Below are 8,268 nucleotides of genomic sequence, written 5' to 3' on the forward strand. Positions count from 1 at the left end.
TTATTCTGATAAATCCGTGGATGTAAAATGTCTTTGAAACTTGATGTAATTTTGTACGACCAACTCGAATAAAATTCTGCGATAAATAGGGACGACGTAAAATGTTAGTGACCATAAAAGGTTGAAAGGCTCTGTATGCATTTCAAATAGTCAATATTAGCATTCAACACCTGGACGTAAAGTTTTATGTTTTTTTAGTTGCAAGTAAAGTTTTTTGGGTTAGTTAGGCTAAGAAGAGAGCCGAATTAATTGTGCAGGAAGCGTTCTCATGGGGCTTTAAATACAATAAATTGGGTGTAACAAATGGCCCCCGCCCGGTAGTATCGAGCTTATGTCAATTATTTATAGAAAACCGTTACGATACGAGACATGAAAAATTTTACACATTTACACCTCGATCGTTTTTCCAAGGTACACATCGTTGACCATCCATCTCCCCGCCTCGAAGGCAACTAATTATTTTCCAACGTCGGAAAACGCATTTCATTCAACACCCTCGCACATACAAGTCCCAACAAAGCAAATTTTCCTACCCCGAATGGCATAACAGAGACAGCTTCAAGTTACCCGCTGATGAAGGATTGAGTTTTCCGGCTACACACAAATTTCATTTAAAAAACGACAACTTTCTTAAATTGAATTGTCTGCTCAGTTAAATCATTTTTATATCATGGGAAAATGAAAGAGAGGAAAAAGCGTTCGTTTCTAGGAAAATTCGGACCGGTTGTAAATAAATAATAGTGAAGTTCGTTCTTGGTTTAAATTTTCAATAATTCATTGGCCTGTATAAACATTTCAAAGCAAAGGAGCCACTTTCTTGCGAACGGTGGAGGGCCAAGGGGCAAAGAAATGTATCCATGCCTCTACAAAGGTAATAGATTTTATGCGAAAAAAGAATTTTAAAGGATCGGAGCAACACTATGGGGAATATCGATCGGGCGCAATACTAATCTAAAGTATTTTCATAGCCGAGGGATTTTTATTCGGCGGATTTGAATAAAACTAATGAAAATGTGATGCGTTGCATTTTAATTTGCGATTGTTTTTGGTGCTTTTGCATCGATAATTTATAAACACGGATAAAAATTAATTGAATTCGCGGGGAACTGTTTTCAATTTTTAATAAAATGTTTTTTAATGTTCGCAAACAGCAATTCCAATCAAATTTTTGGCTGTTACAACTCCCACAATCCGCAAAATCTTTGGAAATTTTTTGAATATAAATCCACCAGATAATAAAAAAAGGTTAAAAAAAATCAAAATCCGCGTGACGTCCTTTCAAAAACTGATATTTTATGGCCCTGAAAAACTTCTGGAAATAGGCTCGACCACGTCAAATTGCCTGTGATAATTTTACAAATCCCTCTCGTTCAATTCGTTCAATCGTATGATTCAGAGCAAAACTTTCGGCAATTTGACACAGCCGCAGAATTGCGATGTTAATATAGATAATTTTTCCTGCGTTGTCATTTCTCGACAGGACTACCAACCTAATTGTAAATTTTGCAGGCTTCTCAGCCAAATTACCTTCGTCTGAAAGAATCCAAACCAAGTAGTAACTTCCATTGAAAAATGTGCATTGTATTTCAATATTAAAAGACGTCGTCGGGTGGTTAAGTCCTGGAGAACCTTAATTAAAACCAGACTTCTATCTTCGCAGTTTTATTGAGCGTATGAACGGAATAAATTACTATGAATTATTGAACTAAGATGTTAACAAAAGAGATCCGCGCTCTACAATTAGACGATCGGCGCCCCCGCAGGTTTTTCTTGAAATTTTCTCTATTGTTTTCCAGAGCGACAAATTATACGGTAGGTGGGCAAAAAAAGAGTGACTGCTCGAAATTCCAGTGTTATGAAAAGCAAAATTTTAACGCTTAACCATTACCTCTGGCAGATTTATAAGATTTTATAAAAACTTTTGAAAATTTTCGGTTTGTCTTAAAGATAATTCCTAAAATTTTTATTTTTGGGTTCAATATTTTGTTACTTTGTACAGTTGGTAGGCATGTTTATAGTAGCAAATCAGCAAAACTGGCAGTTATAGAATTTCATAGCAAATTAAAAAAACAATTGGTTCATCTTGAAAATAAAAAATTAGATGACTGGCGCCCCCGCAGGTTTACCTCGAAATTTTCTCTATTGTTTTCCAGAGCGACAAATTATAAGGTAGGTGGATAAGTGGCAATAACGGGGCCAAGAATAACTTAGTGATGAACTAAGTGATAAGAGTGACCGCTCGGGATTGCAGGTTATGGAGGGAGTAAGACATGGTAAAATGTAGATCCCTTTTATCCAGCAGCTCTTGAATCTGAGTGAGCGCCGACATCTTTTATATAAAGCTCCTGTTGCTTCTGTTTTCACTTCAAGCCTCGAGAAACTGTTTAGTGCATCAATTTAGAGCTCGTGATTAATAATCCGCCCGTGAAGGTAAGTGACTTTTTCTCGTCGTTTAATTACTCTACAATCCGTTTACTTTTGAATATTGCAAGTCAATCCGTGCCCTGTATTCTGTTTTGATTAGATTTTAAATTTTAAGCAGGGCCGTATCCTCAAATTGATTTCAGTGTTGACATGCAATGTACTCATAAGATGATTAATAAATATTAATTTGTTACGGAAATTCCAGCCAAGCGAACAGATAACGCTAATTTATTAAATTCAGTAACCGGTTCCAATTCCCACACTTAATTTCAGTACTCTCTGATGTTACATTATATCAAATTACAAGTTAATTGCATACGAAGAGATCAAACGTCAAAATCTCTCGCTCGTTGCTTGAGCAGAAATGTCCCGTGCAGATGCCGCTCCTCTTCAAAAATTTTTGCCACAGCTTTCATAATTAAAGCTCATTCATGTTTGCAAACTGTAATTACAGCTGCTGTGTTCTGACCGCTCTTCCATCAAAAATGTTTTTTTTCAGATGGCCCTATTTAACCTGCCGAAAATTATCTGCATTGCCGTTGCCGTTATAACAGTAGCCACAGGATTATCTCTGCCATCAGCGAGTCTGAGCAACGTACGAGATTTCGAGGAACAAATCCGATTTGCATACGAACCGGACGCGGAAGAACCGCTTCGACCTGGAAGATTTTTACCGGACGATGATTTCATGAGAGAAAACAGACAAGTCGAATTCCCAAAACTGCACCGGTGACGTCAAGGAGAAATCCGAAGGTCAACGGAACGCTGACTGCATTATTTATTTCTGGTAAAATTCAATAAAGTTGTACGATTCTAAAGGACTATTCGTTTCAATTTTAAAGTAAACAGTAGTGGGACTAACTCCAATTGAAGACGGGATTTTTGAAATGGATTTATACAGGGTTGGGCTTACCGATCTGTGTGAGCATTCTTTCGCTTTATTGAAATATGTTGAGATTTATGACGTTTAAAAACTCATATCCTACAACTTTATAAAGTTGAAGAATTCCATTAGAAAAATCTAATATAAAGTTGGAAGTTGCCGGTCCCGAGTTGGCCCATCTAATTATTCTCTTATTTCGGCGAATACCAATAGTTTGAACTAATTGGAGTGTTCGATTGCAATCACCAATCAGCCTCGTCTTTCTCTCGTATTTTATTACAAATAAAACAAAGCACAAAAACTCCTATCTATTTAGCCAACTTCCCAATCTATCGAACTTTTTGCCGTGGCTAGCAAACCACAGAGAAATCTTTCATTTTATTCATCTGATACAGTTCTGAGTTTATATACCAAATAAATAGATAGCTCCCGACCTCAATAAAGCGAAAATCCAAATTTATCTCACTTACGCACCAACAGCTGTCAATGCGAAGGAAGAAGGATTTTGGCCAGAAACGTACGTTTTAATTTCAACTATTCCAGGTGCTGGATTTAAAATGTATGTAAGTCTAACACTTCAATTACTCCGTTATTTTTTGACGTAGGAGGATTTTGAGCACAGTTTTGGATTCAGGGTGAAATTCTGCGTGGAATAAGCACGTATATTTAGTGTTTGTTTAAAAAATAAACGAGATATGGACATATTTAGATATTTCGGATGGCATTTAGAAGGTGAGATGTAAGGAGATTTTTCGGAACAGAAATGGCTTCTAATATCTTGTACCACTCGATGGGGCAACTCGAAATCTATAAGAAGACCAAATCTGATGTCTAGAAGTCAAGTATTTTAGAAGTTAGAGGCATAATAAAAACGTTAGGGAATTGGCAGTTTACCTAAAAAATAAAAATTTACATAATGTCTTGGTTCTTTTTCTCGATGTAGAAGTTAGCTGCGTATTGTGCTCATTTTACGCAGAATTTCACGTAGAATCCAAAAAGGTAAAATTTGTTAAAATCGGTCCTAAAATATCTGAGTTATGAGTGATCAAAGTTTCGGATAATGTATTTTGAGTTGTAAAAATTTCAAAGCTCGATATCTCCTAAACTAAAAAAAAATTTGAGAAACGATTGGGGCCATCGTTTTTCTCGGCTTATTCTACTTTAGAATCAGCCCTCAAAAATCGAAAATTTGATGGTCAATTTTTTGGCCAAAAAAATTTTGCGACTCAATCGATAACAAATTTTCAATTTTTCGTTTTTCGATCGTCACTCGTAATAGATATTAACATAACAAATACGGAAAGTGACCAATTTCGCACGAGTGTAAATGCAGATGTTACACGAGTGCAAGAAAGACACTTTCCGACGAGTTATGTACACTATTTTTCCTACGACCTTCAGAAAGAACCCATAGGTTTCGATAATAGTTCATTTATTATCTATTCTAAATGTCACGTATTCTACATAGTTAAATGGTTCATGTTTTCGTATATCCACGACCTAAACAATTCATTTTTATCATTATGCATGTTATTTTACAGTGAATCGTCTACATATTTGAGACAAAAATTCAAGAGTTAGATTTGTATTTCAAAATAACTGTCAATTTTGACAGGTCTGTGCGGATATATATTCTTATCACACTAGTGACTTTTACTTTCGGAAATGGATGTACGAAAACATCAACTTTTGGAGTCATTTAACCGTGTGGAAAATGCCACCTTCATATGGGGTTGTAGGAAAACTAATTGTCCTATCAATCGATCGATATATTATTCAATAATACCAAGCGCAGTTTTTGCCTCGAAACAGCGTCTTGAAAATGACCTTTTGAAAATGTAATTCGGTTATTTGTTGAAGAAATTCAAGCTACATTGGCTCATTTTACGCAGAATTTCTCGGTGAATCCAAAAATATCTTATTTTTCTCGTCGGTTGATAAATAACCGAGTTAGAGGCGTTTGAAATTTCGGGTAGTCGCCAGAGGGACAAAATCTTGGAGGTTCAAAAACGATTTTTCTCAATATCTGCGGAATTAAGCCAAATATTAAGAAACTCTTTTCGGAATCGTTTTTCCCGCATTTTTTTAACTTGGAAATCCATCTTCGATGGTTTGAATAATTTTTTTTTATTTTTTCAATGTAGTAGTTGGCTGCCTTTCGGTTACTCAAAAAAATAAAAATTTATAAAATGTGTGGTTTCTGCTCTCTAATTTTGACACAAAGTCTTGATTAGTAACTTCTCCAAATTTGATTGCTGTGGCGTTAAAATTACCAAAGTTACAAGCTTTAATAACTAGTTCTGGAAATTTTTAATTTAGCTGCAGAATAAAAAAATTCAAAATTCATCTTGTTTAACTTACAATTTCGCAACAAGTAGTAAGCATAAAATTATGCGGCAGTAATGTCGAGGGTAACAAAACCTAACGGGCTGTAACACCGTAAATGGCACAGATTCTGGAAGATGAAAGTGTATTAAGGTTAACGAAATTGGATTTGCAATATAGGAAAAGTAATAAGTAGATTGTTTTTATGTGGGATTGCACAAAGTAGGTGTCGGGAGTTTTTGCGGTTCCAATAAGTTTGAATTAAATTTTTATTTAAAATTTCGAGTGTTTAATAAAATTGATTCGCCTCTTTAAGAGGTAAATGTTAAATTTGCAATGTCATAATTAAAACAGTTCGTTTTCAGTAGTGAAATTGCTCCCATAAGTTATCCTAAAATAGTGCTAAAGTTGTGCGCGCCGTAAAATATAGTTTCATTTGTAAATGGCAGAAACTGGAAACTGAAATCCCAACAGCACCGCTCCAGGTAATAACAAGAAAGATCTAATCGCACAAGAAGGTCGTGATATGTAAGCAATTAACTTTAATAAGCAGCCACTTATTTATTCCAAATTGAACATTTAATTTCGAGTAATTGGATAAGTCTCAGTTTGCTGAAACTAAACTGAATATCAAACTAATTAGAACACTTTGCAACTTCTAAAATTAACACTTAATTCAAATATTGAAACAAACCCCTAGGAGGACATGCCGATTTCCGCTGTGAGGTCAACAAAACGAAATGTCTATAAACTCGACTCTGCCAAATTATCCATCATAATATTCCAATTGTGTTATTTATACTCGTACCTACACACCGAAAATAATGCACATGTTCTGCACAGCCCACATGCTGCGGGCTCATAATCGCGAGTTTATTCATTTATGGTAAAGAATAATTAGTGCGAGCGGAAATTTGCATTGATTGCTCTGGATTTGCATGCAGAACATACAAAACCGTTTAGGACTGACCTAACGGAAAGTTCGCACAAAAAACTGTGTCGAACACAGGTGTTGCTTGCCGAACAATTCGTAATGCGGAAATAACCGCATGCACCTATATTTTCAATTTCCTGCACCGGGATAATGTCGTATTTCTTGGATTTCCTAATAAAAATGGCAGAGATTACCAAGTTCACGTATGGGGCGCCGAGGGCTTAGCTCTGCCCACCTGAGAACCATCTGTCGGCTGCCTTCCTCATTAAATCCTTTTGATCTATCGGAATGCTGATATCAAGAGGTAATAAATGCCCGCTGAAGAACAATCGCTAATGGGTTAACAGAGAGTGCATTTACGGTATTGAGATCTAATTCCATCCGAAGGACGTTTTCTCAGTTCATGATCCTCTAAAAGAAGTTGTTAAAGTGGGAGATCGTTGTGTTACAATTGCTTTGGTCTGCTTTCACAGTTTCAACGACTTTCAGTTAAATAAATTGAATCCTGCCTGTTCCATAACAGGATCGTGGAATATTTAGAACATTTTTGTGTTAAACGGATGCAAAACCAACAATTTTGTGTGGGCGCCCAGCGATCAATACTGCACCGAATCAACAAACTTTTTTGGGAGCCTAAAAAGTGCCATCTTAATGGATCAATTTTGCGGTGAATTTGGCGTTATGTTGTTAATTGCTGTTTAATTATTCCTGGATTCATCTAGCAAGCCGCATTGTGTCATAGACGGCGCTGCGCCCTTCTCTAACCGGATGAGGTAATAATTCCCACATATTCTAGGCAAATTGCTCTTTCATTATTAAAAACGAATTGTGGGAATAATATGCTACTCAAAAATTAAGGAGTGCTCTAAGTACGAAGACGTTGAAAAAACTCATAATGGAGGTGAATAATTGAAGAGTTTCTTGGGTGCACATAAAGTTTGGTGATATTGAAATCCTATTAAATTGTTATCAGGCTATAACAGTTTTGTTTTACTAGAGGTTGCGCAACTTAGCCAACTTTGCCGAACAAGAATTCGAAAGATAATTAAAAATTTACATACGAGGAAGGGTGGTGGTATTGCCAATAATATTTCGTCAGAGCTAATAGTTATTTAAATTATGCTTCTGCAGTTTTGAGATTTTATAATTTATTGATGCAGGAAGAACGTTTAAATAGTAGTTACAAGAGACAAAAGAGTCCGAAAAAGAGGAATGAAAAAACATCTAAAAATTTTCAAAATAAATTGCACTTTTCTACAGTCATCATTCCAACTGCCAACTCTGAAGCTGCAAGCCATTAAATCCCAACAAAAACTTGGTTTTTACGCAATTTCTGGAATGAACTCCCGAGATGGTCCAGATAAGGGCAATAAATTTTTAAGTTTCCGATACATCGGGCATTCGTGTATTGTTAAACCGTCTTCTGACAATAAATCACTTCATTAAAAATTTCATTACCCGTAATTTTAACGCTTCTAGTTTGTTTATTTGTGGACGCACGTTAAAAATTCGCAGTTTTTTATATACGTGAAATTCTGCGTAAAAGGTGCACCAATAATTTAAGATTGCTCCGTAAATAAGCGAGAGATCGACCGGATTAGATTTCGAAACTTGATTGTTGCGACTTGTTTCAAACTTCCAATTTTGGGTATGTAATATACAGGAGGTTTTTAAAATACCTACATGTACAAAAATAGTGGTA

The 8,268-nt window shown here is 35.7% G+C and overlaps 1 long non-coding RNA gene across 1 annotated transcript; it reads left to right on the forward strand.

Annotated features, from left to right (window-relative positions):
- The first annotated feature begins 2,222 nt into the window (after positions 1–2,222).
- On the forward strand, positions 2,223–3,239 carry LOC148182132 (uncharacterized). Its single transcript, XR_015771033.1, has 2 exons — positions 2,223–2,430; positions 2,924–3,239. It is a non-coding gene; the product is annotated as an uncharacterized LOC148182132 (long non-coding RNA).
- The last annotated feature ends 5,029 nt before the right edge of the window (positions 3,240–8,268 follow it).

The sequence above is a fragment of the Gnatocerus cornutus genome, chromosome 1 (assembly GCF_029298725.1).
Source record: "Gnatocerus cornutus isolate USDA-ARS CGAHR chromosome 1, icGnaCorn1.1, whole genome shotgun sequence".
Taxonomy (NCBI): Eukaryota; Metazoa; Arthropoda; class Insecta; order Coleoptera; family Tenebrionidae; genus Gnatocerus; species Gnatocerus cornutus.